A 16,784-nucleotide genomic window follows, 5' to 3' on the forward strand; every position below is an offset into this window, starting at 1 on the left:
GGCTAGGATCTGGAACCAACTTCCAAGGGAAGTGGTGCTTGCTGCTACCCTGGGGGTCTTCAGAAGCAGGCTAGGTAATCACCTAGCTGGGGTCCTTTGACCCCAGCATTCTTTCCTGCCCATGGCAGGGGGTCAGACTTGATGATCTGCTCAGGTCCCTTCTGACCCTACCAACTATGAAACTCTGATCTCTTAGCCCGTGCTTCCCAATCACAATGGCAAATCAGAAACTGGGAGATAAGGATCTCCCAGCCCCTGCAGCCTGATCATGATTTTGGAGCTCCCTGCTGCTGAGGCAGGAGGGTATAGACCCTGCACAACCTCCAGTGGCAGAACCCACCCTGGCAGCAGGCAGCTCCTGGGAGCAGGAAGCAATTCCCCACCCCCTGGTGGCTGATTGACGTGTCAGGTATCTACACATGCATTACTGCACAGTAACTACTGGCGAGTAAATTTGCTACTTGTATTTGCAGGTAGCAAATTTACTTGTGATTAGTGAGATTTACTGTGCAGGAAGCATCTGCACGTGTAGATGCGCATGCTTACTGTGCAGTAAACTGCACTACTTTGCAGTAAAGCATCTCATGTAGATGCACCCAGTGAAGATGATAAAAGGGTGTAGCAGTGGGTATCATTAAAACTCCTCCACAGTCCTTTCACAGGCAATGAACTAAATTGCTTTCCTCCACCAGTGAGAGTCTAAAGTAACTCCCCTGAGTTATGTTGGATTAAAATCAATGTCAGTGAGAGCAAAATTAGTGCACTGTGCATATTTCAGTCACAGTTGTCTGTGCAAGCTGTTACCAGCGCACAGACCTTACTATGCCTAAGTGTGATTTTAAAGGCACCATTTTCCCTTTTGTTTTTGGGTCATATCTCTGGATCTTCTGTCTCTTTCAGTTTTTCCCCATATCTCCTTGCTTTCTCTGTTTCCCAAAATACTTGTTTGCTAGAAAAACATGGAACAAGAGGATGGAAGAAGAAGATTAGTTACCATAGGAAAGGATAAGTATTACATGTAACACTCCAAGTACAAGTAACAAGTATCCTTGGAGCCACTTTTGTTTGGGAATTTGAGTGGTCTTCTCCATCCTTCTCTAGGGTAACTCCTACTTTGTGCTCTTTTTCACATTTATTCATCCATGTCTATTGAATCCCCATGCTTTTCTCCATCAAATATCTCCTCTTTGTGTTTTTAATTAGGCTTGTCCAACATTGTTTTAATGTCTTTAATTTGATTAGCATCTGTCTATCTTGCTTTTTAATTTCTCTTTCTCAAAACTTTATGTCTTGCTGTATTAACTGCAGGGTTTTTTGTTCTTCAGCTATTAGCAAAATGAAGTATAATGAGAATCTATCAAGAACTATTTTTCATTTCCCAACAAAAATGTCATTATCACTTTTGATTAAAACATGGATGGGGGTCCATGTGAGCAATGAATTGAAACAAGACAGCATAAACTTAAAAAAACCAAACTACAACCATCTTTCCCCACCTCTCCTCCCCACCAAAACCCTGGATCAAAATACCAGTCTGTGTTTTGCATCTTTGCCCCCTCTCTAAATTTTATGCTATTTTATAATCTCCCAAACCTCTTAATATCAGTAATTTACAGACCATTTGTCTTACAGTACCTGTAGTATTATGATAAAGCTGAAACATGTAAGTCTAAATTTACCCCCACAGAACTGAAAGATTAGTCAACTGTTTGCACTCGATTGCACTGATTGCAGTGATCATTAAGCCACATGCTGGTTTCACTTATACTGCTTTAGAACTGGAGTAATTATATTGGCTTCTTTGTCATGGTGTGGAGTTTCCTCTTTTTCTCTCTTTTCTTGTTCTTTTATTTTTACTTTGAACCGAAAATTAAACATTATAGATAATCTGTAAAAACAAAACTACAAGAGGAAATTGGTTTGTGAGTTTCTGCTGCAGCATAGGGTATCCAAAGCCAGGAGACACATTGTGACTCCTTGCTCAGTAGCTCTGTATCAACTTAAAAGTTACAGTATACAGTTACTGTATTTCCCCTACTAGATGCAGTGTAAACCAGTCAGTCAGTGCATCTTAAGTAGACACCAGAACATCGTCTCTCAAGAATGAATTCCTTCCTACTGGAAGCAGAAGCCATTTCCCTGAAGCTAAGCATCAAGTACAAGGAGGAAGAAGGAGGAATCAGGCCAGGCATTCAGAACTACAGAGAGATTCCTACAGGGTTTGAATTGCTTCCCAACCCTTGTGGGGGTGGGGATCTCCAGCAGTGGTAGCTGGAAGTTGGAAGGAGCCGCTGTCTGAGGCACAGGCCAGGACAGGGCATGGGGCTCTCATCTCTTATGGGGGGGGGCTCAGGCCCCCCCTGCTCCCACGAGCTTCACAATAATTCAAACTTCTTACAGATATAGTAGGATCTGTGAGTCTCTAAATGTTTCCAGTTATTTCAGCTGGCCTAATACAAGAGATTGAATTTATCCAAAGAACCTTGTCTGTCTAATTTACTTATGCTTTTCTATAGTCCCCATAAGTGATTCTGTGGCCCATATTCTTCTGTAAAAGTTTAAGGACAGAGAGCTGAGGGAGTGTTTAACCCTCAGTTTTCTTCATGTTTACAATCAATGAAAGTTATGACTGCCTTTTCTCCCATTTTGGATTAAGGCCCAAAGCTGCCATAAACCCCCAGCTGCAAGCAAACAAAAATTCCTTGGGCAGGGCTCACAGGATTGGGACCCCTCTAGTTGGCTTCCCAGAATTCTCATTTGTCAGCCAGACCATCTCATTTCTTCTGCTGACTACAGTCAAGCTTGATATATTATGGCGTTTTTGTAAAATGCTTTGAATGATTTTTAATAAATGTTAATTTGCATGGGTTACTCCGGTTTACCACAACGTGTATTTCTGTATTGTTCCCCATGCAGTTAAATGTTAAACTGCATGTGGTGCTGGTCGGCTGCTGTAAGTCTAACAATTATAGTTCCTATTTTCTACTGTCAAACTCTGCATTCCCTTTCTGGTAGATGGCAGGGTATTCTGTTGGTGATGTATGGAAGTTGATGGCTCATGAATGGTGCTGACTGGCAGTCTCTGAGCTCATGTGATTCAACACTGCCATAGGTACTGAAATCCCTCAAAACTCCCTCTCAGCAGGATCCAGCTAATGTAGACCATGCTGTTTTCTGTAGCAGGGAAAGCAGGGCAAGCCCCCAAGAGGTCACAGGGGACGTGAGACTCAATTAGGGATGGGGACTGGTAGAACTGATGGGGTAAGATGCCTTCCATCATGAAGCCTGGTTCTTCACTGCATTTTGCCTCAGGCAGCCTATTTATCCCTGGGTAAATGCCACTGGAGCAGAATGGTGGCATGGTATACCACTGTATATGGGTTTATATAAGCATGAAGTGTGAAAAGTAGAAAATGAAGCCCATCAAATCAGGAAGATAGGACTCATTCTGGGAATGAATGGGGCTGTTATGCTGGGAGCTGAATTCCCTGCTCCATAGCCGTTGAGATGATTTGCAGTGGTTGGCCCCTGATGCCGGGAGGAGCTGATTGCTTACCTGAGTGACAGTCGAATCCTGCTTACCTCTGCCTCAAATTGCAAGAAGGCAAGAGCCAGCAACTTTGAAGCCTGACCTGCTGCTCAGCTCTGGAGGACATCATTCCACAATCCATGCTTTCAACAAGGAAGTGAAGGTCACGCTCACAAACATCAAGTGCAATAGAATATCAGAGCATTAACATACAAGCAACGCGCAAAGACACCGTCTGTACTAGTATTTAACTGGGGGGAGAGGGGGGACCAATTAGACATACACAGGGTGACTGAGCAGGATACCTACAATTTAAAATTAAAATCCACACTTCCCAGCAATGAAATAGAGCATTACACATTTTCCTGCATGAGCCAGCATCTATGCTTTTTCTTTTCTTTTTTTCCTAAAAAGAGGTGTCAGAATGTACAGCCAAATGAGTAATCCAATTGGCTTAACTTTCCTGGCCGCTTTCTAATTTGGTTTTAATGAAGATATAATTAAGAGGTAATGTCAGTCGAGCAGAACATTGTCACAGGATAATGGCCTCCTGCTGCTGCATAAATGGAAAATGCAGTAAATACAGAGAAAAGCCAAGATGTTTATTTTCAAAGCAGGAGACATTGATCTGGTGACATTGTCCTATTACAATAACTTTTATTTCCATTTTACTGAATGAATGATAGACCCTAGACTTTAATAGTTCCAGGTCCCATTCTGTTACACAGCAATTGGGGGCAAACCTCCTGTTGTGATTTTGCTGGGGTAAGGCATCCTTTTCTTTTGAGTGCTACTGGAGTAACAGTTACTTGCTCCCAACTGGTTGTCCAAATGCCTTCTTCCTGTAATAAGGAACAAAGCAATTGTGTGCTTCATTGAATCCACACCCATGAATAACATACCCATATAACAGTGCTGTTTATAAGAGTAACCTTTCTTTTAAAAATAGGCTGCCTTCTGACTGAGGCTTGTGGTAGCAATCTTTTCTAGCAAATAATGCCCATCATAAGTCCATTTTGTGTTTCAGCAGACATCAGGAACTACCATACTGTTCAGGCTGCAAAATTATTTCCATTCTAACCTTCTTTCACGTGTTCTTGGTTTTCTAAAAAATTCTCCTTTGGGGAGAAATTCTCCACTTAAAGATTATGTTAAATACCTACCAAAAATAATATAATTAGCTACTGTTTATATGATTGTGGGCAGCAAACTGTAGCTTTCTAACGTGTTTTATACTGAAAACTGAAATCAATACTTGCTGAGAAGAGCTGTTTTGCTCCATTTGAAGTATTTTGGCTTTTGATTTAAGCTAATGACATTTTGAGGCATGCACAATAAAGAAAAAAAAAATCCCTCTTAAATCTGCCAGGAAGCCCAGGTGACTGTAGTAAGTGATTCTTATACAGCATTATCCATCACTAGATCACAAAGAACTTTACAAAGGTCAGTAATTTAACAGGCCAGAAATCAAGAGGCCCATGTCATGTAAAGTGTCACGGTTTTGACATTTGGGATGTGGGGAAAAAACATGTCCTTTAAAAATGTTGCTTGTAAAAACAGTGTGAAGGAAGCTAACAGGTCAGTGGTTAGCTAGTTACCCTGGCATGAAAGATACCGAGGTGTAAATCCTTGAAAATTGCCTGAAACGGTCAGTTTCCTTGGTCTTGCAAAATATTTGGACCATATCTGCATCAATATTTATATTTCTGTTCCTGGAAAACTGGTAGAAACAATACTTTAAAAAAAGAATTGTTCAGTATATGGATAAACATGACTTGCTGGGTAAGAATCAATATCGCTTTGTCAAAGGGAAATTGTGTCTCACCAATCTACCAGAGTCCTTTGAGAGTGTCAATAAGCAGGTGGCTTGGAGAAATCCAGTTGACAGAGTATATCTGGACTTCCAAAAAGCCTTTGACAAGTTTCCCCATCAGAGGTTCTTAATCAAGTTCGGTGGTCATGGGATTACATGGAAGGCCCATTTGTGGATTAGAAATTGCCTTAAAAATAGAGAACAGAGGTTGAGTATAAATGGTCAGTTTTCAGGATGGAAAGAAGTAAATAGCAGGATCCTCCAGGGATCTGTATTCGGATCAGTGCTGCTTAACATATTCATCAATGATCTGGAAAAGGTGAGTAATGAGGTGGCCAAATTTGCAGATGTCACAAAATGATTCCAAGTTGTAAATACCAGGGTAGACTACAGAAAGATATGACACTATTGAGGAAATGGGAAACTAAGTGGCAGATGAAATTCAATGTAGATAAATGTAAAGTGGTGTACGTGGGCAAAAATAACCCAGACTATACCTACACTATGATGCAATGTTGACTTGTTGCTTAGAAATTGGCTGAAGTAAACACTGGGTGTCCCTCCAGGGATCTGTATTGGAAGCAGTGCAGTTTAACATATTCTTCAAAAGAATATGTTCTAGAAAAGGTGGTAAGTAGTGAGATATCCAGGTTATGGAAGATGCAAGATGATTCAAAGTGGTAAGTACCAAGGCAAACTGGAAGGAACTACAGAAGCATCTGACATGATTGAGCAAATAGGGAACTAAATGGCAGATGAAATTTGATGTAGACAAGTGTAAAGTGATGCACATGAGCGAAAGTAACCCAAAGTACACCTTCACTATGATGGGCTCTACATTAGTTGTTACCACACAGGAAAGAGTCACTACAGACATTCACTAAGAACATCAGCTGAGTGCTCATCAGCTGTTAAAAAGACAAACAAAATGTTAGGGATTATTATAAAAGGAATTGTAAACGAAGTGGAAAGTATAATTACACCCATTTATAAATCCATGGTGTGCCCATACCTTGAATACTGTGCCCAGTTTTGGTCAAAAAGGATATAGAAAAACTAGAGAAGGTACAGAGAAGACCAACAAGGATGATTATTGGTATAGAGGGGCTTCCATATGAGAAGAGACTAAAGAGGTCGGGCCTATTCAGTTTAGAAAAGAGGTGCTTGATTAGAGACGTGACAAGGTTTTATAAAATGCTAAATGGTGAAGAGAAAGTAAATGGGGTTTTATTATTTATTTTCTTACAGTACAAGAACTAGGGGTCATAAAATGAACCTAGCAGGTAGTAAGTTTAAAACTAACAAAAGGAAGTTCTTTTTTAAAAAGCACGTAATGAGTGTTGAACTCTGCCACCAGATGGTGTGGAAGCTGACAGCTTAGCCAGATTCAAAAAGGGATTGGAGAAATTCTTCGAGGAAAAGTACATTGGTAGATTGAGCATGGAAGCTGGGGTAAGCTTCTAAATCAGAAGTTCCTAGCCTCTAAATGTTGGAGGGTGCAAGAGGGAGAGGGACAGTGGATAAAACTCTGCTTATACCCTGTTCGCTCTCTCTTTTAGCATCTATTCTCTGCCACTGTGTAACACAAGAGACTGGGCCAGATGGACCTATAGTCTTGACCTAGTACATGGTAGTTCTTATGTTCTTATGACAGGTAGGGTTGGACCTTATGGCCACCCTAAGGTCCATGCCCATTGCTCATATGTGATGTAAACCCTTTACATTGGCCCCTAGTAGCAGTCTGGCCTCTGAAATTGCTGACCTTTTAGAGTTGACCATGCACCCATTCAACCCTTAGCCCATTTCTTTCTGCAGCAGTCTTTGGGATTTACCTGTGTACTGCAAGCACTGAATACAGGAAGCCTGCCAGCAGCTGTCCCACACTTTTCTCTTCCTAATTTCTAGCCCTTGTGCACCCAGCATCTTTCTGAATCGTAAAAAGGCTCCATCTGAGCAACAACAAGCATGATATGAACAAGCTGTGTTGTAGGCTAGAAGGTAAGATATGTCAGGGAGGCTCACATGGGCTCAGGCTGCTTGAGGGTGATCTTCAAGGCTGACCTGAATAACAGCATTAGATATACCCTTAATTATTTTTAGTGTGTAGAACAGCTCCGCAGAAGAGACTGTGAAATTGAGACTGTGGCTGTGGAAGACCCCAGTTCAAGCCCCTGTTCTTAACCTGCAAATTCAAATCCCTTAGCTATTGACTATTCTGGGGGACCTTCTGTGAAACCATAGCCAGAAGTATAAATAGGAAGAAACCTCTGCTATCAGGAAAACATGAGAGTGGGGAAGAGAGGCATGTACCATAGAGCAAGTATTGTAAGGCTCCCATGAACAATATGATAAAACTCAGGAAAGAGGCAGGGGACACCAAGAATTGTCACCACAGACAGGAAGGCTAATGGCTGGAATATTCTTGCAACTCGGCACTTTTGCATCTCTGCAAGGACACTTGAGGGCCATTTCAGCAGGGGTGCAGATCAGAGGAAACCTGTGGCAGGCCCTGGAAGCAGCCAGCTGTGTGAGAGGAATGAATCTGAGCCAGAGCAGGTGAGTGTACTAGGCTCCTGTTCACCCAGGCAAAGACCCAGTGATGGCTGCTGTAAGAACCTTAGCACAGAGCAAAATTCTCTTCTCTTTGTCCCTAAAACCATTGCCTCTTTCAGGACTGTTGTGTGCTTCAATATATCACCTCAGGGCTGTCATCAGGACAAATTTATAGTACTGTGCACTGAAAAGTAAAGCTTGAGCAAAAGCAAGAACCGATAAGTTTCCCTTTAAATGAATAGGAAATGTTCAAGACTTCCTATCACCCCATGGGGAGCATTTTGCTTTCCAGCACTTTAAATTATACCTGTTGGTGGAAGTAAAGATGCTTTACGGTTGTCCAGCTTGAACTATGATTGACTTACAGTCTACCAAATCATTCCCTTCTTCTCCTTCTACCAGCTGTTTAAGCTATGCCTCATGTAACATGCACTTTTCCTTTAAAGATACTGATGGGGGCATCCACTTTAAAAACAACCTCACAGACGATTTTAAAATGTATGTGATTTTCCTTCAGTAGGGTAAATGGAACACATGAATACAGCTGCTGTTGTCTAGAAGGGTCCATGTTAGAGCTGGGTCCGTGTGCACTAGGTATGTGCTACAAGCATGCATGTTATTGTAAGGGATGATAAAGTAACAACTTCATAATACTGCAAAGGATGTTGTGGGGGGGGAGCAGGTAGTAAATATATGCTATTGCCTGAAGTGTATTGTTTTTAAAGGTGTTCTGAAACATTACAAGATCCTATCGGGGGTAATGTAAGAGAACATTTCCAGTGAAAGATAGTGAATTTGTAACAAATTAGTATGCGTGCTCTTTCCTCTGTTGATATGTTGTTGTTGCCCTTTATTACATTAAAGGGGAACATCTTTAGGTCATGGTAATTAGGGTGGGAAGTTATATTGCTTAATGTAAAAGGGGACTGTAATATCAAGAAGACAACCATGAAATAACACATTACACACTGAATAGAACAGCCAGTTCATTTATATTCCTTTAATTCGAAAATATGAAAATGTAGACAGTATCTTCTCCACTTACATTCCCTTATTTGGGTAACATATAAATTACACTTATGGTGATTTAGTATTTAACTGATACAAGCATTGCAAATTCTAGGAGCAAATGTTTCAAAACAGACAGAAGTCACAGCAATTCTCCTTGAAAATGCATGTGGCAGAATCAGTTCCAAGCACTGTACCATATACAGCACTTCTATTTGTTGGATGTGGTCTGGTAAACACTGGTTCACACCAGTCATGTCTGATAAAGTCAATGACCCTGCTCATGTGAGAGCTTTAGGAGTGAGACTTTTGCCCTTTCTGGCCTTTTTGAAATGATATGAAATGGGGCAGAATTAAGCAAGACAAGGTTGTAGTTCTGTTGCATTTTGAAGTAAATTCCCTGCAGCTTGTGACTTAGAACTGCAGCTGACAATGCAAGGAAAAAAACCTTTTGGATCAGCCCAATCCCAGACCCATGCTGAGCTGACTCTTCCATGTTAATCCCTCTAACACTTCATTTAGCCTATTTTTGAAATATTTTAATGATGGTGACTCATGTTCCATAACTCGCTAGGCAGCTAATTCTACTGCTTGTGTAATAGCCCTTATTATTAAGGCATATCTCTGATATCTAAACTGAATTGTTCCACTTTTTATTTTACACCCTTCTAACATCTGAGCTTCAGGGAAAGTCCAGTTCGGTACCACACAAATACTAGTGCAGCACTATCCATTTCCTCCCAATAAACTTTTAGCCATACGTTACATAAATTGCATCTCTCCAATCTCTCTTTGAATGCTGTCTCTTCTATTCCCTTTAGTTTAGATGATTTACTTTGAGCTCGCCCTAACATTTCAATGTCCTTCTTAGAATGAGAGGCTTAAAAATGCATGCAGTATTCCAAGGCAGGCCTTCCCCAGACTGCATAATGCTGAGTTTATTACTTCCATTGTCAAACAAGTCCTTCTGTCTATATGCTCCTTGGGATAGCAATTGCTTATTTTGCAATGTGAGCTCATATGCACTTTATTATCCATTACAACCCCAAGGTCTTCTTCTATATTAATGTTTTCTAAATAGTAATCTCCTATTTTATATCTATGTTGATTGTTATTATTTCTCCCTAGGTGCATTACTGTCACATTCATCAATATTAAATAAATCTCATTTTGTTGATACCCGAGTATGTCTCTGAAGTCTCCAGATAATTCTGCTATTGAGATTCACTGTCCTGCTTATTTAGTTGTATATATTTTATTCTTTTCAATATTTGTAAGGTAAAATACAACATTGCCTTATATAGACCAAATGTACAATGAGCAGTGAAGAAAAAGCTTTTGAGAATGTTGAGAGAGTTTGAGGCAAAAATCAAAATTAGTGAAGGAGGGAGACAAACGTAACTTCTTTTCCTGAGGCATTCAAAAGTCCTTTCTCATTCCCTCTCCCAAAGTAAGCTTGGGGTAGGCCGGGAACAGTGAATGAAAGCAACCTTTTTTGCCTTCACAGAAAACTGGAAAATTCAAGCAGAAATGAAGATTTTACAGGAAGATTTTCGTATTAGAAAATAATCTTTCTTTGGCCAAAATATTTGGGAGAGCTTGAACAAAGTTTAGGAAAAGAAATGCTGTGATTTCCATTTTATACAAGGGCAGCCAGCTTATGCAGTTCCCCCCTATACAGCAAAGTATTTAGGCACATGTGTAAAAGTAAGTGCCTAAATCGCAGTGGTTTTAGTCAGTTAACTTGCTCTGCTGGAGAGGAACTGATTTAAGCATGTGATTATGTGTTTTGTGGAATTGAGGACTAACAGCCAGAAGTTTTAAGATATTTAAATTAGGTATTTAAAAACTTGCTCCCAAGTGACTTCCCAGTACCTCATTTTTTATTCAAATAAATATAGTTTTTGTTCCCATTCAATGTGATGGAGGGGGAAGCCTCATATCGGATTCCAACATAGGATCATGGTGGGGCAGGAGCTGCTGCTGCTGGTGGTGCTGCTGCCTGACTGGGGCTGGGTTGGTGCATGTGGCAAGCAGGCCATGTGCAGTGCAGTGGGGAATAGCACAGAGGAGACCTTGCAGGGCTGGGCCAGGGTGTAGGGGGTGCGTTGGGGAAGCCTGGTTGAGACTGCATGGTGCAGGGTGGTGAAGTGTGGGGGAGACCACACAGTGGCAGGGGACTTGCTGTGGCTCCAGCTCCAGCTCTGGTCCACAGTCAGGCCAGGGGTGGAAATTGCCAGGTACCAGGGTGGGGGAAGGGGCAGGGGTCAAGCTGCTTTCCCCACTACTTGTTACCCCTGCCCGCACCTGCTTTCCCTGCCACGGTGGTATGGGGGACAAATTAAGATGACCCTCCAATAATTAGTTTCTTTACATGGAAAATTGCAAATCTATAATTTTCCAAGTATAGAATCTAAATATTGGAGTAGGTCATCTTAAAGTTTGAAGTTGTCTTGGATTTGGGTAAATACAGTAGATGAAGATATAATCAAGACTTCTGGGTGAATCTTGAAGACATTAAAGGTCATGGTATGTTCCTGGAGTGAGATTTCTAAATCTGTTCTGGCATCTGAACCCCTGACTATTCATGTTTTTTTGGAAATTTAACTGTAAAAACAGATATGTGAATGAACTGAAATATTATCACATTTAGTTCTTTGCATGCTCTGTGCTCATAGACATCTTTGTGCAACTCCTGAAAATGATTCTCAAACGCTTTAGGAAACAGGCACATGATCTGGAAAATGCCCACAACTGAAAGCAGGGAGATCATGGTATAATTAATCCTGCACCTGGAATAGCCTCCAGTAGGTACAAACTCCTCTGAATCAGGCCAGAGTCACTGGTCTCAATCTTGAACAGTGGTTCTTAACCTTTTTAGACATAAAGCACGTCTGGCTAGACTCAAGGTACCCCTCAGTGAATGCCAGCTCTTAGTTTATACTTTTTTTGACTGCAGAAAAATAATAGAGCAGTTTTTCTGTTGCAAAGAACTCAGAAAAATCACCACTATGGATTTCTATTTGAAATCTATGGATTTGCCTTGTGAATCATGTTGTAACAGTTCTAGCACCTGCGGCAATCTTGAAAGGATCTCAAGGCACTGCAGGCTGCTGTGGCACCCTGGCGTCACTTAACCCATGGCATTTCTTAACCCATGGGGTCGTGACCAAAAAGTGGCATGCTGGCAGCATTCCAGCCTGCAAGCAACTGCTGCGGGCATGCCCAGCATGCAGCCAAACATGATCATGGGAGGAGCCCCAGTAGCTGGATGAAGGTAAGTGTATGGGGACCAGGAGTTGGACGGCCAGGGCTTGGGGACTGTCAGGCTGGGATGGGGGGACAGTGTGTGCATGCGTGTATGTGTGTGTGCATGTGTGTGGAGGGAATGGATGGGGCGGGGCAGGTGCCTGCCTCACTGCACACACCTGGGTGGCCAGGCACTGAGGCTGTGGCAGGGTGTGGAGGGCAGGGCACTCTGGGTCAGGCACTGGCAGGGCCGGTGTGTGTGGGTCAGGACAAGCCATTGATCTTTGCAAATGGGTCCTGGTATGAGAAATACGCTAGATCGGTGGTTCTCAGCCTAATACAACATCAAAATTGGAAAATTTGGATCAGATAAGATATTCACAGAAGTTTAGGGCTGAAGGGACCTCGTTCGTTACCAAACTCAGAACTGCAATGAAAAGATGGCTTCAAAAATTAATGTATAGAGCTGCTTACGGATGTTAAAAAACAAACAAAAACATGCTTTACTGGAAGCAGCAGTGCATTCATTTTTACCTGGCTCTGCAGCATCTGTATAGATTGGACACTTCACTGGGGCACTTTGGCACTTTTATCTAACAGCTGATTCAATCAGCTCAGCTATTAAATAAAAGCACCATAAAAGCCTCACTAAAGTGCCCCGATTTATACAGACATTGGGCGAGCTGGGTCCAACTGCCCTTCTGGGTATGCGCTGGGCTCGGCACAGAAACGTGCCGAGTTTAAAGTAAAGCACCTTTTTATTTTAAACTTCTCTAAGCAGCCTAAATGTATAAAAGCTAACAGACTTCCAAGAATCTGGAAGAAAGCTGACATCATTGCTATCCTGAAACCCAATAAACCACCACAGAGTTACCGATCCACGTCACTATTCTGTGTTACTCCTCATCTTGCTCCTCAGTTTCCCCTGCCTCTCCTGTTCTTAACGTGGTGTAATTGTTTGTCTGTCCATATTCCGAAAATGCTTTATTTCACCAAATCTGGTGAAAAGATGGCTCTTGACTCAAAGAACTTACAAAGTAAGTTGTATGCTGCAATCTCTGAGAGAGCATGTGGTTTGTAGTGAGCTACAGATCACTTCCTTCCTGTTTAAATTCAAAGTTTGATGTTAAAGTGCCTGGGAGCCTGCAAGAAATATTGAGCTTGACAGCAGTCTATTGGTCCAGAAACTTTGGGAACAACGAGCAGTCAGACTGCCTTTTCTTAGTGCGGGGTGTAGCGATAGATGGTGAGGGGCTGCCCACTATGAGATCCTTGACTTTTCAAGACTGGTTCTCAAGATTTCATTTTTAACAGCTGTATCTACACATCTGATTTAAGGTTGTTCTGGAGAAAGTAGCAAAGTGGATTTCATTGAAGGTAAAAATCTAGCAGCCAGGAAAGTAACTGATGTTACTGTAGGGACTTGTAACTCACTTAACCACGTCTCAGGTAGCTTTTCAGTACATTCCTCCTCAATGTTCTCTGGGGCAATGACTAGCCCCACTAACTTTGTGGTTCTCATTTTATTCCCTGGCCTATTCATCTTATTTTTAAAGCTTTATTTTCATCTACCAAAGTAGGAGAAATTACTTCTGGCCTGAAGCCTTTTTTTCCAGATTGGTGACCTGAGATTCCACTGCTAGTAATTTAAAGGAAATATTCTCTTCATTTTGCCATCAACAGTGTTGACAGAAACCTTTAGGCCACCTATGCAGTATTTGTGCACAGTAGTCAAACTTTCCAGGACTGCAGATTTCCTACTGTTCTGCTACTAGAGACACTGTGCTGCACCCACCTCGGGATCTAATCCCTGTGATCTATTAGGGACTTCCTTAGAAGTGGGAAGGTATTTTTTTTAAAGGCACAAGCAGTATTTTCTCATTTCTTAGGGTTTTCTTTTCATCTGACCTAGCAAAATCACTCTCAGGCAAACTGATCTGTTGGGGAAAGCGGGCCAAAAGGGGAGAAGTGGGACTGAGGAGCTTATCCAGACATGTCTACCTCCCACCCGGCTTCCTGCACCCATCTATATTTTCAATTGTGTGTCTGATTTTGGAGCATAAAGTGATTAAAGTGATGGTAGAAGATGTAGGATTAACATCTCAAAGGCTTGAACTCTTTTTTCATAGAAGAGGTGAAATAGGCAGGAACCTTAAAACTTTCTCCCATTCTCCTTTTTTATCTGCTTGCATTACCACAGTGCCTACAGGCCACAGCAGAGGCTGATGCCTGTGCTAATCGCTTTCCTGCTCTGCTGCTACAAAGTGTCACAGCCCCATTGACTTGTAAACTGATAGGGGCTAAAGTCAATGGAGCTGTGGCTGTTTACTTCAGTTGAGGATCCTTATATAGTGAGAGGCAGTCAGTCCCTGACCTGAGGCGGCCACAGAAAGCAAAGTGACTTGCCTCAGGGTCACGCTACTAAACTGAAAATATAACCAGGTCTCGTGACTCCTGGACTGTGCCTCAGTTACTCCAAATGCACTCCAGCTTTTTCTGAGAAGCTGGCTGAAGTAGTCTTGGGGCCATTTAATATTCGTATCAGGTCAGGCTTTGATGAGCCTCATCAGGATGTCAATTACAGTGAATTCAGATGGTGGTTTTGGGTACAAGGGCATAGCAGCTGTAAAGCATGAAACCACCATGTCAACCACCAAAGAATTGTGCCTGGTAGACCTCATTTCTTCTCCCCTTCAGTACTCCAGTTTTGAGGTTGCTGCAATAATCATTATTTCTAATTGTGGCCTTTCATCTAGTTTTCAGTTATATCTAATTGCTTTCTAACTTTAACCCTTAACAGAGAAGGATGCTAGACTGCAATCACATGCATACTTTAGATGGTATGAGTATGTGACTACAGAGACACATACAAAGAGTTATCCTTTTTAATACAATGCTACATCAAAACCTTTACTGCAGCCACTATGAATTATGTCTGCTCTGTAACCTTTTTTTCACCTGGTCTATAATTATAGTACCTTAAGAAATTCTATTGGATTCTTCTGTCATGATCTATGTTTAGGCTTGGCAGGATTCAATTTTCAATTTCAATTTTCAGCAATAACATTTTATTATCCGCACTCCTTATTTATAGTTCCTTAATTTTTATTTACAGCCATGCAAATACTTTTCAACCTGTGTCCAGGAAAGGGGTTCCTTTTATTATCAACTGAAAAAAACCCACCCTTCTCCTTCTGTGCTGCTGAAGTGACTTCCGTGGGATGTCTGCTAACTCATATACCAATGAATATACAGGATGGAGATGAGAGCGCTTATGAAACTGAAAGACTCACAAACTACTTCTGATCTCATGTAATTAATTTTGTTGGCATATGCCATAAGTAAAATGCAGACTAGTAAATAAATAAAGTCGGAAAAGCTAGAATACTAATGCTAAAATTAGAAAAGAGATTGTGTATGCAGAAACGATGTATTAAGAAGACTCTGGGTCAGACAAATCTGAATTTAGAGAGACAGTTGTTGAGAATGTATCATAAGATAAATTAAGAAAACTGCATATGGGCTATGTTGAAGTGTTAACAGTAAGATCATTAATAAACTAGTGTGCATTCTAAAATCAAAGCCTATTTTGAATTAGAGGAAACAGACAACTGATTAGCCCTTAGGAGTACAAGGAAGGGGTTAATATAATCAGTGTCACAGCCAAAGCATTGTTGTCAGCCAGGAGAACAGCAATCAGGAAGAGAAGTGTGTTTTATTCCAAAGAGTTCAATAGATCTAAGCCTTGATCTTTCCAGGCAATCTTTGTGGGCACAGACTTTTCTGCTTACACACAGGGGGAAGCCTCATGGGCACATGGATTTGTGCATGTGAAGAAGCTGGCTTCTCCTTATTACAGGAGATAGGCGAGTCATTTCACCTCTGCCTGCCTCAGTTTTTGCAGCTCTAAGAGGAGGGGGTGATTATGCTTTTCCCACCTTTATAAAGCACAATGAATTCTCTTAAAATGTCTTGCTATGTAAATATGAAGTGGTAATTGTAACCTGTGTTCAGGCTCTGCAGTGGCTGTGATGCACCCCTAGTACCACAACCCTTACCCAACTCCAGCTCTAGGGTGCACTCTCCTTCTTACTCACCTGCCACACCTTGGTGTAATTGTTTGATTGGAAAGGAGGCTGCCTAATGGGTTCTAGAGCAAGCCCCAATTTCTCTAGATGCCAGCTAGCTCTTCCAAGCTCCTGCTGATCTCCACCCTGCCCCTGTTAGGTGGGCCCTGATAGCCCATCAGTTCCCTTCCCCGGGGCATTTGTTTGCCTTAAGGGCTAATCACAGCCTTTGACCTCCCTTACAGTCATGCCCATTCCTTACAGCTGTTACTAGTTAATAGGGATCTGGGTTTTCCCTCTGCTGTGGAAAAACATGGATTTTCCTCTTTAAAGGGGAAAACTATGGGTTTCTCCTTACATGCTGGCAGCATTCCAGCCTGCAAGGAGATGCCTGGGGAGACTGGAGGCAGGGGGTGCATCTGCACATGCATGTTAGAAATATTATTAAAAATGTATAATGAATAGAGTGTTGTTAGAACTGCACAGTTTGTATCTCGTACCTGATAAAAAGAAACACCACCAAGGACATCCCTCCCCTCTTGGCTAATTTACTATCTCTTTCCTA

Source organism: Crocodylus porosus, unplaced genomic scaffold, assembly GCF_001723895.1.
Source record: "Crocodylus porosus isolate Cpor-Errol unplaced genomic scaffold, CroPor_comp1, whole genome shotgun sequence".
In the NCBI taxonomy this organism is placed as follows: domain Eukaryota; kingdom Metazoa; phylum Chordata; order Crocodylia; family Crocodylidae; genus Crocodylus; species Crocodylus porosus.